The sequence below is a fragment of the Saimiri boliviensis genome, chromosome 11 (genome assembly GCF_048565385.1).
Source record: "Saimiri boliviensis isolate mSaiBol1 chromosome 11, mSaiBol1.pri, whole genome shotgun sequence".
Lineage (NCBI taxonomy): Eukaryota > Metazoa > Chordata > Mammalia > Primates > Cebidae > Saimiri > Saimiri boliviensis.
This window is the reverse complement of record NC_133459.1, coordinates 12172226-12178406: the sequence shown is the minus strand read 5'-3', so window position 1 is coordinate 12178406 and position 6181 is coordinate 12172226.

The window sequence follows — 6181 nt, the reverse complement described above, 5'->3', positions numbered from 1 at the left end:
CTTTGGGAGGCTGAGGCAGGTGGATCATGAGGTCAGGAGTCCAAGCTACTTGGGAGGATGAGGTAGGAGAATCACTTAAACCAGAGAGTCAGAGGTTTCGGTGAGCTGAGATCATGCCGTTGCACTCCAGCCTGGGCAACAGAGCGAGATTCTGTCTCAAGAAAAAAGAAAAAACTTCTGAATTTTGAAATGACAGAAACCAAGGCACAAATCAACATTTTTGGAATAAAGACAAAACTGCATTTAGAGGAAAATTCAAAGCCCAGATCCTTTCATCTGGAAAAATAGGCATGAGCCACTGCACCTAGCCTGCTCTAAACATATTATTAAGGAATAGAATGGGGTTGGGAATGGTGTCTCACGCCCACAATCCCAGCTTGTTGGGAGGCTGAGCTGGGTGGATCATCTGAGGTCAAGAGTTCAAGGCCTCCATGAACAGCGGGGGGAAAAGCCTGGCCAAAATGACGAAACCTCATCTCCACTAAAAAGACACAATTTAGCTGTGTGTGGTGGGCAGCACCTTTAATCCCAGCTATTGGAGAGGCTGAGGATGAAGAATCACTTGAACTCAGGAGGAGGAGGTTGCATTGAGCCAATCATGCCATTGCACTTTAGCCTGGAGACAAGAGCAAAACTGGTCTCAAAAAAAAATAAAAAATAAAAAATAAATAAATAAATATTGAAGGCCTGGCATCAGTGGCTTATACCTGTAATCCCAGCACTTTGGGAGGCAAAGGTGGGTGGATCACCTGAGGTTGGGAGTTCAAGGCCTGGCCAACATGGAGAAACCCCATCTCTATTAAAAATACAAAAACTTAGCCAGGTGTAGTGGTACATGCCTGTAATCCCAGCTACTCTGGAGGCTGAGGCAGGAGAATCGCTTGAACCCGGGAGGTGGAGGTTGCAGTGAGCCAAGATGGAGCCACTGTGCTCCAGCCTGGGTGATACAGTGAAACTCCATCGCAAAAAAAAAAAAAAAGAAAAAAAAGGAAAAAGAAAATATTTGATTAGATTCCTTAAGTTTTCCCAACCCCAGTTAATCCTGATTGAATTTTTGGCTTTCTTACAGATTAACTCAACAAATTAGATTTTCATTCATTAAAGTGAAAGAATTAGGGATAGGGTGAAAGTCTAGGACTCATTCACTGATTTGCTCCACAAACATGGAGTTTTACTAATGTGTGACCTTCATAATCCTAACTGTGAGATAGGGAAGGGTTTAACCTCTTTCTGACAGAAGACCATTCAGATTTCACGGTCATTCTCATGTGGCCATTTTTAAACTGATGGTAAAATTACACCCAGGATAATTTATGGCCACTGTGGGAATTATTGGAAATCTTTAACACTGTTTTTCTAACAAAACACAACTGCCGGATTAAACCGTCTAAATGGGATGTTGGCATGTAGAGGCTTCTAAACTCTCTTTCTCCCCCTTTTTGTGGGGGTTGGGATTGGCCTACTGATTTCAATTGCTTGGATTTTCTTAACTGTTTGGTTAAGATTTTTTTGGTGGGGTTTTTTTTGGACAGGATCTCATTGTATTGCCCAGGCTAGAGTATAGCAGTGCTGTGAGCACGGCTCACTGCAACCTCAATTTTCCAGGCTCAAGGGATTCTCCCATGTGAGCCACCCCAACAGCTGGGACTACAGATGCCTGCCATCATGACTAATATTTTAAAGAAGCTTTTTGTAGAGGCTGGGCACCGGTGGCTCATGGCTATAATCCCAGCATTTTAGGAGGCCAAGACGGGTGGATAACTTGAGGTCAGGAGTTCGAGACCAGCCTGGTCAACATGGTGAAACTCCACCTCTACTAAAAACACAAAAATTAGCTGAGCATGGTGGCAGGTGGCTGTAATCCCAGCTACTCGGGAGATTGAGGCAAGAGAATAGCTGGAGCCTGGGAGGCAGAGTGAGACTGCAGTCTCACTTCCAGTGAGCCGAGATCACACCACTGTGATCCAGCCTGGGCAACAGAGTGAGACTCTAACACCTCAACCTCCCAAAAAATATTTTGTAGAGATGGGGGTTTGCCATGTTTCCCAGATTGGTCTTGAATCCCTAGGCTGAAATGATCCTCCCGCCTTGGCCTCCCAAACTTTTGGGTTATAAGCATGAGTTTCTGCTCCCAGCAAGAATTTTTTTTTTTTTTTTTTTTGTCCCCCAGGCTAGAGTGCAATGACAGGGTCCCGGCTCACTGCGACCTACGCCTCCCAGGTTCAAGGGATTCTCTTGCCTCAACCTCTTGAGTAGGGATAACAGGCACCCACCACTGTGCCCAGCTACTTTTTGTATTTCTAGTAAAGACAAGATTTTGCCAAGTTGGTCAGGCTGGCCTCAGCCTCCCAAAGTGCTGAAATTACAGGCATGAGCTACCATGCCCAGCTTTTTTTTTTTTTGACATGGAGTTTCGCTCTTGTTGCCCAGGCTGGAGTGCAATGGCAAGATCTCGGCTCACACAACCTCTGCCTCCCAGGTTCAAGTGACTCCTCTTCCTCAGCTTCCGGAGTAGCTGGGATTACAGGCATGTGCCACCAGGTCCGGCTAATTATATATTATTTTTATTATTTTTTAGTAGAGACGGGGTTTTGCCCTGTTGACCAGGCTGGTCTAGAACACCCAACCTCAGGTGATCTGCTTGCCTCGGCCTCCCAAAATACTGGGATTACGGGTGTGAGGCCTGAGCCTACCCTGTAAGAATTTTGAAATGACATAAACCAAAGCACAAATCAAAATTTTTGAAATAAAGACAAAACTGCATTACGGATGCTCAGTCTGTGTCCCAGGCTGGAGGACAGTGGCACCGTGTCAGTTCACTGCCACCTCTGTCTTCTGGGTTCAAATAATTCTGCTTCAGCCTCCCTAGTAGCTGGAATTACAGGTGACTACCACCATGCCTGGCTAATTTTTATATTTTTAGTAAAGATGGGGTTTCCCCCTTTTGACCAGGCTTTAAAACTCCATTTAGAGGAAGAAATCAAAGCTGTTTTTCATACTGTTCGTATGAAAAAAGTAAAAACAAAAACAAAAATGACAAGATATAACTCTGTGCCATCTTAGGCTGAATTCTCCCCATGCCAGACAGGCTGACTGTAGATCAAGTGGAAGGGGCCGTACAGGAGGGGCCTTACAAAGATTGGTGACTTACCAGATCTGGACTCAGTTTGCAGGGAGCTCAGACCTCAAGAAACAAGCAGTAACTCCAGGTTCGAAGACTTATGGTCTCTCCCGTGGGTCTTTTGAAGCTTTTATTGACCTTTGTAATCACCACTCCCATCCCATCCCCTCCAAGTATCCACTGCTAGCTTCCAATCAAAAACTGATATCTGATTGGGTTTCTGAATCTCCACCCAATTAATCCTGATTGGGATTTTGGCTCTCTGAAGATTAATTGATTGAATCAGAACTCTATTAGTATCAGATATTCATATTCATTTCCTGAATCAAGAAATTGAAAGTGTTAGGGATCAGGTGGAAGTGAATTCATTCATTCAAGGCCAGACAGGGTGGCTCGCCTGAGGTCAGGAGCCCAAGACCAGCCTAGCCAACATGGTGAAACCCCGTCTCTGAAAATACAAAAATGTTTGTATTCCAGCTACTCTGGAGGCTGAGATGGGAAAATCTCTTGAACCCAGGAGGCAGAGGTTGCAGTGAGCTGAGATTGTGCCATTGCACTCCAGCCTGGGTGATAGAGGGAGATGCTGTCAAAAAAAAAAAAAAAAAAAAAAAAAAAAAAAAGAATTCATTCATTAATGAACTCCACAAACACTGATGAAATTTTACTAATATGTGACCTGTATAGTTCTGAGTGTGAGGCAGGGAAGGCTTCAATCTGTTCTGGACAATAGACAGAAAAATAAACCCTGAAAGTAGTGTTGTCAGGAGAACACATCAAAATTATAAAAATATTTTCTAGTTAAAATAGCTTTATAGGCCAGGCACAGTGGCTCACACCTGTAATCCCAGCACTTTGGGAGGCTAAAGCAGGTGGATGACCTGAGGATGGGAGTTCCAGACCAGCCTGACCAACATGGAGAAAACCCAGCTCTGCTGAAAATACAAAATTAGCAGCTGCGGCAGCGCCTGCAATGCCAGCTACTTGGGAGGCTGAGGCAGAATCGCTTGAACCCAGGAGGCGGAGGTTGCAGTGAGCAAAGATCATGCCACTGTACTCCAGCCTGGGAGACAGACAGGACTCTATCTCAGAAAAAAAAAAAAAAAAAGATTTATAAAAACTGAGGCATCATCCCTACAAAATCAGAATAAAACTGTCATGTATCAGATGGTCTTGTGGGTTTTACATCACCTAATGTACCAGATTATTCACTCATTCAAGTGGAAGAGAGGTGCCACTGAGGGTGTGATTGGTCTCGGGGCTTAGGTTAAGGCTTCTCTGGAAGAAATTGAAACAATACCTAGGCCCGGCGCGGTGGCTCAAGCCTGTAATCCCAGCACTTTGGGAGGCCGAGGCAGGTGGATCACGAGGTCAAGAGATCGAGACCATTCTGGTCAATATGGTGAAACCCCGTCTCTACTAAAAATACGAAAATTAGCTGTGCATGGTGGCACACGCCTGTAATTCCAGCTACTCAGGAGGCTGAGGCAGGAGAATTGCTTGAACCCAGGAGGCAGAGGTTGTGGTGAGCCGAGATCTCGCCATTGCACTCCAGCCTGGGTAACAAGAGTGAAACTCCGTCTCAATAAAAAAAAAAGAAAGAAACAATACCTATAAACCTTATCAATTTAATCAGTGGAGAAGGGAGGGGGAGAAACAAAAATAAACCAAGCTTGCAGCCCATTCCGAATTCATCATGAGGTTAGCTTGCTCTCTGGTCTGCTTCCTCATGGTTGCTGGCAGCCTACCATCCCCAAATCTTGCAGACCTTAGATTACGGTTCACCTTAACTGCACTGCAGACAATTTAAACGTTGTAAAACATTAACTTTTTCATTGGAGATATTCTTTCAGCTTCTGCATGTCAGTAAAACTATTTTTTTTTTTTTTTTTTTTTTTTTTTGAGACGGAGTTTCGCTCTTGTTACCCAGGCTGGAGTGCAATGGCGCGATCTCGGCTCACCGCAACCTCCGCCTCCTGGGTTCAGGCAATTCCCCTGCCTCAACCTCCTGAGTAGCTGGGATTACAGGCACACGCCACCATGCCCAGCTAATTTTTTTGTATTTTTAGTAGAGACGGGGTTTCACCATGTTGACCAGGATGGTCTCGATCTCTCGACCTTGTGATCCACCCGCCTCGGCCTCCCAAAGTGCTGGGATTACAGGCTTGAGCCACCGCGCCCGGCCAGTAAAACTATTGATGCCAGCTGATTTGCAGGGCCCTGTAAGGCACCAATTCACCAAGAATGCAGTTTCTACATCCTGTTGACTTCATACCTCTCCCTGCCACCAAAGTACTCCAAATTTCCAGCTCCTTGCTATCCATGATTTCCTGAAAACCCTCAGTACTCCTTGGGGAGATGAATTTGAGGGTCTCTTCCCAGCTTCTCATTCAGTCATCCTGTGAACATTAAACTCTCTGCTGCAAACCCTGCTGTCTCAGAATACTGCTGTGCTACTGTGCACCAGGCTTAGGAACCTGATGGTCCTGTAATAGAGTCATGTCAAAATTACAAAGGGAAGTGAGAGTGGGGGCTGGTCAGGGTTGAGGTGGGTGTTTTAATAGGATTCTGCCAGTGAGTCAAGACTTGGTAAAGATGTTGGGGTCATTGAGGGGGTGGAGGAGGAATCTATCCAACCTTGCACTGATGCCTCCTTGGTTTATATTCTTTTTTTTTTTTTTTTTTTTTTTTTTGAGACAGTCTTGCTCTGTTGTCAGGCACCAGGCTGGAGTACAGTGGCATAATCTTGGCTCACTGCAACTTCCACCTCCTAAGTTCAAGCGATTCTCCTGCCTCAGCCTCTCGATTAGCTGGGACTAGAGATGAACGCCACCATGCCCACCTTAATTTTTTTATTTGTTTTTAAGACGGGGTTTCACCATGTTGGTCAGGCTAGTCGTGAACTCAGGTGATCTGCCCACCTTGGCCTCCAAAGTACTTGGATTACAGGGGTGAGCCACCACATCCGACCATTTTTTTTGTTTTTTTAATTTTTAGTAGAGACGGGGTTCCACTATGTTGGCCAGGATGGTCTTGATCTCTTGACCTGGTGATCCGCCTGCC